At 38.9% G+C, this 13,908-nt stretch overlaps 1 protein-coding gene across 1 annotated transcript in view; it reads left to right on the plus strand.

The window, feature by feature from the left end:
• Positions 1-1,403: 1,403 nt before the first annotated feature.
• The window catches only part of PTH2R (parathyroid hormone 2 receptor), a 168,952-nt gene continuing 156,447 nt past the window's right edge, over positions 1,404-13,908 (plus strand). The window contains exon 1 of the mRNA XM_053597515.1: positions 1,404-1,408. The gene's annotated coding sequence lies outside the window, so the exon portion shown is untranslated. The remainder of the gene's footprint in view (positions 1,409-13,908) is intronic.

Raw genomic sequence — 13,908 nt, forward strand, 5'->3', positions numbered from 1 at the left:
TAGCATTTTTGTAGGTTTATGTGGAAGGATTGCTTGAGGCCAGGAGTTTGAGACCAGCCTGGACAATATAGCAAGACCCTGTCTCTAGACAAAATTAAAAAAAAAAAAAAAAATGCCAGGCATGGTGACACACACTTGCAGTGCTAGCTACTTGTGAGACTGAGGCAAGAGGACCACTTGAGCCCAGGAATTTGAGGCTGTGGCACTGCTGCTATCTAGCCTGGGCAACAGAGCAAGATTCTGACTCTTAAAATAAAAAAACTAGGAGAAGAAGAAAGCATGCACTGTTATCTCACTAGGAGGAACCGTATGAAGAAAGCACTAAAACCACTTATACTACTATCCCAATAAAAGCTCTCCTGGGTCCACATGAACCGTGTCCTTCTAGACCCCAGATCATCACTGGAAGACCATACTTATGAGTGACCTCAAATTACAGATTATCCAGGACCAATTCACAGGCTTCAGAAGCAGATAACATTATAAAGTAGACAGCTTTACCCAAGATCTAAGATTAAGAACTTTGCCTGCACCTATTTTCCGTATACTCTTTTCCCTCCTTGACCTGAAAAACTCTTTGGCCTAGAAATTTTAACAAGCCCCCTTCCTTTTCATTTATAGAAAGACTAGCTGGAGATTGCTTATTTTAATCTCCACAATGGTCTTCCTTTCAAAGTTAGTCTTACTTCAACTAACCCTTACTAATTTTTTTTTGACAATTCTAGCACAAACCCATCACCCACTTGTGCCAGTTTTCCAAACCTACCCACCCTAACTAATCAGTCTATTTGCTTGTTAGGTTAACATCTCAATAATGCAGAAGCACCTCAATTAGTTTTTGTTCTCACCAATGCAAATACCTAGTAGCTTTATTCTGGACAATAGACGTATAAAAAGGTATGGTATCCGTAAGTAATAAGACAAAGTCACCCTGTCTTCTTCCATGGCAATTTAATTTGGTACTGAGAAACTTCCATGGAAACTCAGAGTTCATCCTGTTCTCAAGCAAGACTATTGCAAGGAAATCTCTCTGCATTGAAAATAAATCCATTGGCAACCAGATCCTATAATCTGACTTCACAGATGGCACTTTGTGACCCTCCATTGACATTGTTACTTGAACTACAACTAATTATTTCAGTGCGAGTGACTATTAAGTTACAGAACAATATTCCTATTTTGTAGGAAAAACTAGTTAGATATGGAAGGGCTCAGCCCAGCATCATTACTACAGATGGATGGACTAAAATTCTGGCCTGACTTAGTAAGGAAATAAAATGTATCTCTATAGTTACAAAGGACAAACCGAAGGGTTTCTCTCCCAGGTATTTCATAAACTGTTTTTCTTTTATAGCCTGACGGAGGCATGTTGGAAGTGAAGATATGCAGATCCCAACGAAAGACTCTGGTAGGTCATGGGTTCCACTTTGATCTTGTCTGGAAACAACACTGGTCTCATTTTATGTGGCAATAAAGTATACAAAGAGTTTTCACTTAAATGGTCAGGGCAGTGTGGACTGGATGTCCAGTGCCTCTCCTCACCAGGTATCCCACTTTGAATGCTAGCCAGATTACAAACCAGGCCTCCTTCATACACAGAGAAATGCCACAGAGATGCACCTAATAAGACAAATCCACTTGTGTATTGAAGCACCAAGTTCCATTCAGTCATAAGGACACCTTTTCCAAGTCTGGAGACTTGTGATCTAGAAAGAACAACCCTAAGCATTTCCAAAGTAGTGGTGCAAGGATCTGGTACCACTATACTAAGATCTTGGAAGCATTCCAGTTAGAAGTTAGCAGTTTAGCCAAATGGGGTATCTCACACCTGTAGTTCCAACAACTTGGGGGGCAGAGGTGGGAGGAATGCTTGAACCCAGGAGTTCAATTTGTGGTCAACATAGTGAGACTCCCATCTCTAAAACGGAACAACAACACAAAAATAAAAAGAAGTTAGCTGTTTAACCTTTGTTGTACTTCGAAATTGTGTCCTACATATACTGACTGCCTGACAAGGAGTTTGTGCAATCATTGGCACAAGACGAGACAAACAGTGTCTTTATCATTTATAAGGAATGGTCAACATTCTATAATAGATAAATGAGGTACAACTATTAAATTGGACTGACCTGTTCTGAGGACTGGGACACTGGTTCAATGACTCCGTGGAGCATGTGTTTAGATTTCTCTCTCTTTGTTCTAATTTATGTTCTTGCATTTTGAAGATCTCTTACCTCTCAATTTCTAATCCAAATCTCTGTAAAACTTCAATTGAAGTTTCAAATGGGGGAAATGAAGGAACCAAGAACCCACCAGAAAGGCATAAAGATTACTTTAAACTGAAAACACTTGAACAAATGAGTTGCGGTAAAAACCCTTTCATCTGATTACAAGCAGAGCTGTCCAAGCGTTCTATCATAAATTCCCTCCAAGGGAATTTCCAGACAGAGGGGTGACTAATATTTCAAATTGTTACATTAAAAAAAGTATAAATGAGCCTTATCAGAACTTACTATACTTTCCCACTGAAGCCCCAGGGGGTATATAAACTCTTACCCTGGCTATTTGGGAATTAACTTCGTATAGAATGTTCCCTCAAGCATGGGGAGTAAACTTTTCTCCTATTAATTTGTTGTCAATTAATTGATAAGCTCTGGCTCACTTAAACCTAAGTTGGGGAAAAGTTTTCCTCCCAACACGACCAAGATTTTAGTCTATTTATGGTAGAAAAAGTGTTTTTTAAAGTTACTATACCTGCAGAGATTACATAGGTCAGGTATAACATGCGTTTGTTAGGCTTGTAGTAACTTTTAGGAAATGCTCAAAGTTTCACTGATTTGGTGAACTTGAACTGGATGAGGTGACGTTTTGGTTCATCACAGGTTGCAAAGTATCAATTTCACCCCTTCACCGTGTGTTGTGATATGATCTTCATATAATAGCAGAGCAAGATGTTATTTTTGCTTCTTCACTTTTGGTTTTGGTTTATCACTGAGGTTTCACAAATGCAAGATAAACATTTTCAGTGGTTGATACTTATTAAGTGTTTATATGTGATAGACACTTTAGATTTTTCTGTATGTTATTTGGTTGATTTAAGAGATTGTCATTTAAAAGATTGGAGATTATTTTTTAGAAAGGATGCTCAGTCAAGTCTGATCAATCAGGGCTGGATAAATACCTTTGTTAGGGGCAAGTTTATCACAGTTCAAAACCACTCTAGGTCATGTAAGTGCGTATCATGGCATATAAGTAGTTTTCTTATTCAGAATACATTTTAATAATATACTTTAATTTTAATCAGCTTTTATAAGTAGTTTTCTTGTCCAGAATACTTTTTAATAATATACTTTAAATTTAATTAGCTTTTTGGGTTAGCATTCACTTAATCATCATAAAGTAATGTTCAGAAGTAGGCAGACTTTTAGAAATGGATGTACTGTTTCTAATAGCAAAACTCTAGAAACATAGCTAATATAACAGGAAGGAGTGGTTATATAAATTAGGGCATATCAACTAAAAAAGAGTTTGTGAAACTCAGGGAGAACTAATAGTCTAGGCAAGAGTTATACCTTTTGGAGAATGTGTCCGTTAAAGGTACACAAGAATTAAGAACAATATTTCCATCCCCAATTTATATCCCAAAGAAAACTTATGTTTTATAAAATGTATTCTGATGTCTTAAGCTGAAAGAGAAGAAAGATGAAGTAGAGATCCAGGTAAAGTGTCTTGAAACTGATAAGCCACAGAATAACAATAGATGTCTAAAGGAGTAGTTGCTACCTTAGGAATTGTTTTCAGTGTTTCCACACTATTGAAAGAATGTTTTTTTGCTTTTGTAAATCTCTATTTTTGATTTGTTAAACTCAAAAGTTACAAAGAGACAGTTTTACTGTAGTAAATGTCCCTTGATTTATCCTTGAAGTCACGTATCTTGAATTTGGCCCTGCTGCCTGCTGCATTGAAATATTTCACATTTGCCAGAATACGTATGTCAGAGTGGAAGAAATGTCTCACTTGATTAACACTCATCTTTAGGACATTGCCTTTTCTTACATAGCATTTAGCAAGGTGCTGTAAAAACTGTTCGTGCTCATGGGGGAAGGGATGTGTTATTTGCAAAAGTATGCTGGGGTCAAGATGGACCAAAATGAGATTACAGTGGTGAGCAGTGGCCACTAGAGGGCCCCAAAATACTTGATCCCAAAATTTCCAAATTTGTTCTTCAGAGTGGAGGAAGCCCTACAAGTGACTATTGGGCGTAGGTGAGCCCAGTACCCAAAATCTTTACCTAAGCCTTAAATGTCTTACGAATTATTCTTGGACAATAATCTTTTGACATCACAGAATTTGTAGTTTTCATGTGGAGATTTAACTTACAAATAGTTTAATATATTTTATTCAGAAATGTAATTCTTTTTCATATAAAAGTAGCACTGACAGCTTTTTATTTGAAAGCGAATAAACTTGAAATGCTTTATATATTTAATTTACATACCTTTGTACATTTGTAAATTTGATTTATATATTCACTGTTGAAATAATAGATTCAAGGCTGTTTGTACAAATGAATGCCTATACTGTATACAGTAATATCCCCACCTTAAACACTTTGATTTTAATGAAATCAAGTGAGGGTCCTTTTTGCCCTTTATTTTTACTGTGAAAATACCTTCCCGCTTTCAAAATTTAAAGAATCCTCTGTTTTAAATTTAGAAGAAAATAGGCAAGTGAAAAGAGGATATATTTCCGTTTCTGGTGGTTCTTTTCCTGGCTTTGGTAGTTTTCTCATGGATTTTAACAATTCTCTGCTGGTCTTTCCCCCTCCAAGATTTACAGTTTTCTCCTTTTTTACTCTTGGTCCCTTACATCTTCCTGCTCTTTCTCTACAAAGTAGCCCTTATTTTTTTCCCCATGCCTTTGACTTCTCCTATACTTGGTCTGTATGTAATAGAACTATCGGTTATAGAAGGCACAGGCCACACTGACTACCACCTTACACTAACTGTCCTCACTCACTGCAGTCTGCCTTGTACTCTTTTCTAATTGCTTCTAGGAAGGTCATCTTTGGTTTATCACACTTGTGAAATCTACTGGCCTAAATAATGCTGATTACTGTTTACAACTGAATATAGATGCAAAAATTCTCAACAAAATCCTAGCCAATAGATTACAGCTTATCATCAAAAAAGTCATAAATCATGATTAAGTAGGTTTCATCCCAGGGATGTAAGGCTGGTTTAACATATGCAAGTCCATAAACATTATCCACTGTATTAACAGAGGCAAAAATAAAGATCATATGATCCTCTCAATAGATGCAGAAAAAGCATTTGATAAAATCCAGCATCCTTTTCTAACTAGAACACTGAAGAGTATAAGCATAGGTGGCACATTTCTAAAACTGATTGAAGCTATCTATGACAAACCCACAGCTAATATTTTACTAAATGGAGTAAAACTGAAAGCTTTTCCTCTTAGAACTGGAACCAGACAAGGTTGTCCTCTGTCACCTTTACTATTCAACATAGTGCTGGAAGTTCTAGCCAATACATTAGGCAAGACAAGGAAATAAAGGGAATCCAAATGGGAGCAGAGGAGGTCAAACTCTCCCTCTTTGCTGACAACATGATCTTATACTTAGAGAACCCCAAAGACTCAACCACAAGACTCCTAGAAGTCATCAAAAAATACAGTAATGTTTCAGGATATAAAATCAATGTCCACAAGTCAGTAGCCTTTGTATACGCCAATAACAGTCAAGATGAGAAGCTAATTAAGGACACAACTCCCTTCACCATAGTTTCAAAGAAAATGAAATACCTAGGAATATACCTAACGAAGGAGGCGAAGGACCTCTATAAAGAAAATTATGAAATCCTCAGAAAGGAAATAGCAGAGGATTTTAACAAATGGAAGAACACACCATGCTCATGGATGGGCAGAATCAACATTGTTAAAATATCTATACTTCCCAAAGCAATCTACCTATTCAATGCCATTCCTATTAAAATACCAACATCGTACTTTCAAGATTTGGAAAAAATGATTCTGCGTTTTGTATGGAACCAGAAAAAACCCGTATAGCTAAGGCAGTTCCTAGTAATAAAAATAAAGCTGGGGGCATCAGCATACCAGATTTTAGTCTGTACTACAAAGCCATAGTGGTCAAGACATCATGATACTGGCATAAAAATAGAGACATAGACATTTGGAATCAAATAGAAAACCAAGAAATGAAACTAACATCTTACAACCACCTAATCTTCGATAAACCAAACAAGAACATACCTTGGGGGAAAGACTCCCTATTCAATAAATGGTGTTGGGAGGACTGGATATCCACATGTAAAAGACTGAAACTGGACTCACCTCTCCCCACTCACAAAAATTGATTCAAGATGGGTAAAGGACTTAAATTTAAAGCATGAAACAATAAAAATTCTCAAAGAAAGCATAGGAAAAACACTGGAAGATATTGGCCTGGGGAAAGACTTTATGAAGAAGACTCCCATGGCAATTGCAACAACAACAACAATAAACAAATGGGACTTCGTTAAACTGAAAAGCTTCTGTACAGCCAAGGAGACAACAACCAAAGCAAAGAGACAACCTACACAATGGGAAAGGATATTTGCATATTTTGAATCAGACAAAAGCTTGATAACTAGGATCTATAGAGAACTCAAATTAATCCACATGAAAAAAGCCAACAATCCCATATATCAATGGGCAAGAGACATGAATAGAACCTTCTCTAAAGAAGACAAACAAATGGCTAACAAACATATGAAAAAATGTTCATCATCCCTATATATTAGAGAAATGCAAATCAAAACCACCCTGAGATAACATCTAACCCCAGTGAAAATGGCCCACATCACAAAATCTCAAAACTGCACATGCTGGCATGGATTTGGACAGAAGGGAACACTTTTAACACTGCTGGTGGGACTGCAAACTAGTACAACCTTTCTGGAAGGAAGTATGGAGAAACCTCAAAGCACTCAAGCTAGACTTCCCATTTGATCCTGCAATCCCATTACTGGGCATCTACCCAGAAGGAAAAAAATCCTTTTATCATAAGGACACTTGTACTAGACTATTTATTGCAGCTCAATTTACAATCGTCAAATTGTGGAAACAGCCTAAATGCCCACCAACCCAGGAATGAATTAACAAGCTGTGGTATATGTATACCATGGAATACTAGTCAGCCATTAAAAAAAAATGGAGACTTCACATTCTTCGTATTAACCTGGATGGAAGTGGAAGACATTATTCTTAGTAAAGCATCACAAGAATGGAGAAGCATGAATCCTATGTACTCAATTTTAATATGAGGACAATTAATGACAATTAAGGTCATGGGTGGGGGGAAGGAAAAGCAGAGAGAGGGAAGAAGGGAGAGGGGTGGGGCCTTGGTGCGTGCCACACCTTCTGGGGGCAAGACATGATTGCAAGAGGGACTTTACCTAACAAATGCAATCAGCTTATTGTACCCTCAATGAATCCGCAACAATAAAAAAAAAAAAAAAAAAGCAGAGGAGAGATTAAAGATGGCGGCTGAGTAACAGCTTCCCTGCGACTGGGAACAGTGAGTCTGGGGAGACAAGACTCCAGGCATCTCTGGCCGGTGGGTTCTGCCTATAATCATCCCTTTGAGGATACAGGGAGCCAGCAAGGGACTTCTGGACCCCAAGAGGAGGACAAAAACAGTGGAAAACTGGCAAGTGGTTGCGTGTGTTCGATCAACCTATTCACACCGGCAACCATAAGTACAAGCAGCAGTGAGACTGCAAACTGGAAAGGCCTTACCTGTGAACTGTTTCGGTGTTCTTGGACTTGGCACTCAGTTGAACTGCCTTGGGGAGAGCTTGAGCAGGAGCGTGGAGAACTTTGGGCATTGTCTGGGGCCCCAGACTGAGCCACTGAGCTGGGCGCAGGAAGCCATTGTGAAAGAACTGCCCCGGCAAGCTCCACCCTCAGGGTCTCAGAGCAAGGATTGTGCGGGTCAAAGTAATCTACTGACTGAGCAGCCTAAAGGCGGGGACTGAGCTGCCTTACAGCCTTAATCCTTAGGGGCAGAGTGAGATGGTTTTGGCACACTGGAGCCTTGGGCTGTTGCCCTGGGTAGAGTGCCGTGATGTCACAGCTCATAGCAACCTCAAATTCCTGGGCTTGGCGCCGCCCAGACCTCCATAAGAGCTGTGCAGCGACCCCCGACCAGTGACCCTCACCCACTGGGCCTCCACATTCCCTGACCAGGAATTGTGGGAGCCACGCAACCCTGCGTCCTCCCTCCTGTGTCCTTCCAGCTTCCACACTAGCCCGTTCATCTGGAAAGGGACTCTGGTACCTGCGTCTTTTGGAGCCCTCCCTGCCTCTGCGCAGAGCTCTTCTCCTGGCCAGAGACTGCTGGAGCCTTGAGCTCTCTGTGCCAAAGTCACTGGGCGCCTGGCACTCCCAGAACTGTGAGCACCACCCCCAGCCCTGTTGCTGGATCTGGGTGTGTCACAAACCGGAGCTGCTTCCACAACCAGAACTCCCTAGCTAGAGCAGCCCCAGAGGAACTACACAGGGTCACTCCCTACAAAGATCCAGCAACAATAGAGTGATCCCGCTGGGGTCTAATCTTGGAGAGACACCTCCCCAACTCTGAGGACAGCCAGAGGCAACAGTGAAAAACAATCATGAGGCGAAATCAACAGAAAAACTCTGGCAATATGTATAATCAGAGTATATCAACTCCCGCAAGGATCAATGGGGCAGAAACAGCACAAGACCCCATGCACAAACAAATAGCTGAGATGTCAGAAATTGAATTCAGGATCTGGATAGCAAATAAGATCAAATTAGCATTCCAAAAGTTATCTCAAGAATTCAACGGATTCAAAGACCAAATGACCAAAGATTTTGACACATTGAGACGTTGCATCCCTCAAAGATCTGAGAAACACAGTAGAATCCCTCAGTAAGAGAATGGAGCAAGCAGAAGAAAGGATTTCTGACATTGAAGACAAAGCTTTCGAACGCTCCCAAACCCTCAAAGAAGAAGAGAAATGGAGAGCAAAAACAGACCACTCTTTCAGAGAGCTCTCATTTGGATAATTTGAAGAAAGCCAATAATTGTCTTATAGGGGTCCCCGAAAGTGACGAAGTGGCTTCACAAGGCACAGAGTCTCTTCTCCATGAGATTATGAAGGAGAACTTTCCAGACATGCCAAGAGATTCCGAAATTCAGATAGCAGTTTCAGAACTCCAGTACGACTCAACCCAAATAAGACATCCCCAAGACACATCATAATCAATTTCACTAAAGTTTATATGAAGGAGAAAATTCTGAAAGCTGCCAGACGAAAGAAAACCATTACCTACAAGGGGAAGAATATCAGAATAACTGCAGATCTCTCTGCTGAAACCTTTCAAGCTAGAAGAGGATGGTCATCGACTTTTAATCTCCTAAAACAAAATAACTTTCAACCCAGGATCCTGTACCCAGCTAAACTGAGTTTCATTTATGATGGAGAAATTAAATACTTCAACGACATTCACATGTTGAAGAAATTTGGCACAACTAAACCAGCTCTCCAGGACATTCTTAGACCTATCCTCCATAAAGACCAGCGTAATTCGCCACCACAAAAGTAAACCCACCCAAAAAATTTTTGATCAAATTCCAACTTCCACAGTTGCAAAAGGATGAAAAATGTCTACCGGACTCTTGAAAGGCTTATCAATACTCTCAATTAATGTGAATGGTTTAAATTGTCCTCTAAAGAGGCATAGGTCGGCGGACTGGATACAAAAACTCAAGCCAGATATCTGCTGCATCCAAAAGTTGCATCTTACATCAAAAGACAGATATAGACTCAAGGTGAAGGGATGGTCATCTATATTCCAGGCAAATGGAAAGCAGAAAAAAGCAGACATTGCAAATCTGTTCGCAGATGCAATAGGCTTTAAACCAACCAAAATAATTAAGGATAAGGATGGACACTTCATATTTGTTAAAGGTAATACTCAATATGATGAGATCTCAATTATTAATATTTATGCACCGAACCACAACACACCTCAATTTATAAGAGAAACTCTAACAGACATGAGCAACTCGATTTCCTCCACTTCCATAGTAGTTGGACATTTTAACACCTCTTTAGCAGTCCTGGATAGATCCTCGAAAAAGAAGCTAAGCAAAGAAATTTTAGATTTAAACTCAACCATTCAACATCTGGATTTAACAGACATCTACAGAACATTTCATCCCAAAAAAACTGAATACACATTCTCATCAGCCTACGGAACATACTCCAAAACCGACCACATCCTAGGCCACAAATCTAACCTCAGCAAATTTAAAAGTATAGAAATTATTCCTTGCATTTTCTCAGACCATCATGGAATAAAAGTTGAACTAAATAACAACAGGAACTTGCATACCCATACAAAAACCTGGAGCTAAACAACCTTATGCTGAAGGATACATGGGTTATAGATGAGATTAAGAAGGAAATCACCATATTTTTGGAACAAAACAACAATCAAGACGCGAATTACCAGAACCTCTGGGATATTGCAAAGGCAGTCCTAAGAGGGAAATTTATAGCACTGCAAGCCTTCCTCAAGAAAACGGAAAGAGAGGAAGTCAATAACTTAATGGAACATCTCAAGCAACTGGAGAAAGAAGAACACTTCAACCCCAAACCCAGTAGAAGAAAAGAAATAACCAAAATCAGAGCAGAATTAAATGAAATTGAAAACAAAAGAATTATACAACAGATCAATAAATCCAAAAGCTGGTTTTTTGAAAAGATCAATAAAATAGATAAACCTTTGGCCAACCTAACCAGGAAAAAAAGAGTAAAATCTCTAATTTCGTCACTCAGAAATGGTAATGATGAAATAACAACAGACCCCTCAGAAATTCAAAAAATCCTTAACGAATACTACAAGAAACTCTACTCTCACAAATATGAAAATCTGAAAGAAATCAACCAATACCTGGAAGCACACCACCTACCAAGACTTAGCCAGAACGAAGTGGAAATGTTGAACAGGCCTATAACAAGTTCTGAAATAGCATCAACTATACAACATCTCCCTAAAAAGAAAAGCCCAGGACCAGATGGCTTTACGTCAGAATTCTACCAAACATTTAAAGAAGAACTAGTACCTATACTACTAAACCTCTTCCAAATTTTAGAAAAAGAAGGAATATTACCCAGCACATTCTATGAAACAAACATCACCTTGATCCTCAAACCAGGGAAGGACCCAACAAGAAAAGAAAATTATAGACCAATATCACTAATGAATATAGATGCTAAAATACTCAATAAGATCCTAAGAAACAGAATCCAACAACACATCAAAAAAATTATACACCATGACCAAGTCGGATTTATCCCAGGGTCTCAAGACTGGTTCAATATACGTAAATCTATAAATGTAATTCAACACATAAACAAACTTAAAAATAAAGAACATATGATTCTCTCAATTGATGCAGAAAAAGCTTTTCATAATATCCATCATCCTTTCATGATCCAAGCACGTAAGAAAATTGGTCTAGAAGGGACATTTCTTAAACTAATAGAGGCCATCTACAGCAAACCCACAGCCAATATCGTATCGAATGGAGTTAAATTGAAATCATTTCCACTCAGATCAGGAACCAGGCAAGGTTGCCCATTGTCTCCATTGCTCTTTAACATTGTAATGGAAGTTTTAGCCATTGCAATTAGGGAAGAAAAGGTGATCAAGGGTATCCACATAGGGTCAGAAGAGATCAAACTTTCACTCTTCACAGATGATATGATCATATATCTGGAAAACACTAGGGATTCTACTACAAAACTTTTAGAAGTGATCAAGGAATATAGCAATATCTCAGCCTACAAAATCAACACCCATAAATCTGTAGCCATTATATATACCAACAATAACCAAGCCAAACAAACAGTCAAGGACTCTGTTCTTTTCACAGTAGTGCCAGAGAAGATGAAATATTTGGGAGTATACCTAACAAAGGACGTGAAAGATCTCTACAAAGAGAACTATGAAACTCTAAGAAAAGAAATAGCCGAAGATGTTAACAGATGGAAAAACATACCATGCTCATGGCTGGGAAGAATCAACATTGTTATATATTGCCCAAAGCAATATATAATTTTAATGCAATTCCTATTAAAGCTCCATTGTCATACTTTAAAGATCTTGAAAAAATAATACTTCGTTTTATATGGAATCAGAAAAAACCTCGAATAGCCAAAACATTACTGAGCAATAAAAACAAAGCAGGAGGAATCACACTACCAGACCTGAGACTGTACTATAAATCCATAGTGATCAAAACAGCATGGTACTGGCACAAAAGCAGAGAAGTAGATGTCTGGAACAGAATAGAAGACCAAGAGATGGATCCAGCTACTTAACGTTATTTGATCTCTGACAAGCCAATTAAAAACATTCAGTGGGGAAAAGATTCCCTATTTAACAAATGGTGCTGGGTAAACGGCTGGCAATCTGTAGAAGATTGAAATTGGACCCACACCTTTCACCATTAACTAAGATAGACTCTCACTGGATAAAAGATTTAAACTTAAGACATGAAACTATAAAAATACTTGAAGAATGTGCAGGGAAAACTCTTGAAGGAATCATCCTGGGTGAGTATTTTATGAGGAGGACTCCCCAGGCAATTGAAGCAGTATCAAAAATACACTACTGGGACCTGAGCAAACCAAAAAGCTTCTGCACAGCCAAGAACATAGTGAGTAAAGCAAGCAGACAGCACTCAGAATGGGAGAAAATATTTGCAGGTTATACCTTCGATAAAGGTCTAATAACCAGAAATCACGGAGAACTCAAACGTATTAACAAGAAAAGAACACGTGACCCCATCTCAGGGTGGGCAAGGGACTTGAAGAGAAACTTCTCTAAAGAAGACCGACACAAGATCTACAAACACGTGAAAAAAAGCTCATCATCCTTAATGATCAGAGAAACGCAAATCAAAACTACTCTGAGATACCACCTAACCCCAATAAGAGTAGCCCACATAACAAAATCCCAAAACCAGAAATGTTGGCGTGGATGTGGAGGAAAGGGCACACTTCTACACTGCTGGTGGGAATGCCCACTAATACGTTCCTTCTGGAAGGATGTTTGGAGAACACTTAGAGACCGAAAAATAGACCTGCCATTCGATCCTATAATTCCTTTACTAGGTTTATACCCAGAAGACCAAAAGTCACAATATAACAAAGACATCTGTACCAGGATGTTTATTGCAGCCCAATTCATAATTGCTAAGTCATGGAAGAAGCCCAAGTGCCCATTGACCCACAAATGGACTAGCAAATTGTGATACATGTATACCATGGAATACTATGCAGCCTTAAAGAAAGATGGAGACTTTATCTCTTTCATGTTTACATCGATGGAGCTGGAACATATTCTTCTTAGCAAAGTATCTCAGGAATGGAAGAAAAAGTATCCAATGTACTCAGCCCTACTATGAAGCTAAATTATAGCTTTCACATGAAGACTATAACCCAACTATAGCACAAGACTATGGGTAAAGGGCCAAGGAAGGGGAAGGGAGGCGGGAGGTTTTGGTGGAGGGAGGGTGATAGGTGGGGCCACATCTATGGTGCATCTTAGAATGGGTACAGGTGATTGCACTAATGTACACAGCTATGATTTAACAAAAAAAGAAAAAAAAAGGCAACTAAATCCAGGCAATACCTTCACTCATTTAATCAACAAACAGGCATTGAACATGTTCCTTTGGCTAGATTCTGGTGTTGCAGAGTTGAAAGACACCCTTCCTAGCCTCAAGGAACAGTAGTAATAGTTGTAAAATATCCTAAGATATGTGATAAAGGTTTGGTTTGTTGATGG

Source organism: Nycticebus coucang, chromosome 7, assembly GCF_027406575.1.
Source record: "Nycticebus coucang isolate mNycCou1 chromosome 7, mNycCou1.pri, whole genome shotgun sequence".
NCBI classification, from domain to species: domain Eukaryota; kingdom Metazoa; phylum Chordata; class Mammalia; order Primates; family Lorisidae; genus Nycticebus; species Nycticebus coucang.